Source organism: Fulmarus glacialis, unplaced genomic scaffold (genome assembly GCF_000690835.1).
Source record: "Fulmarus glacialis isolate BGI_N327 unplaced genomic scaffold, ASM69083v1 scaffold18126, whole genome shotgun sequence".
Classification (NCBI taxonomy): Eukaryota; Metazoa; Chordata; class Aves; order Procellariiformes; family Procellariidae; genus Fulmarus; species Fulmarus glacialis.
Window position 1 is genome coordinate 692 of NW_009217664.1, and position 393 is coordinate 1,084.

Consider the following 393-nt stretch of genomic DNA (forward strand, 5'->3'; position numbering starts at 1 on the left):
GGCTCTCTCAGCCCCTCAGGCTAATTAGCAGTGCAGGGGCAGAGATTTGCTCCCCTGCCTCCATCAGGACCCCCCAACTCACCCTCACTTTGTTGCAGATTTGCCCCCGTGCCTTCGCTGGCCTTGGTCCCAAGATCAGAAGCCTCTACCTGGAGAGCAACAAAATAAGCAACATCCCTGACATGAGCAACTTCACGGGGCTGGAGATCCTCAACCTGAGGGATGTGCCTTTCCGCTGCGACTGCCAGCTCCTCCCCCTGCACAGGTGAGTGCCACGAGGGGGCAACAGCCCTGGAGGACAGCTGGACCCTACCGCGCCAGAGGCACGAGCCCGTGGCCATTTTGGGTCTTCTCCCACGGCGGGGAGATGGAGCACGTGCCTATGTGCAAGGA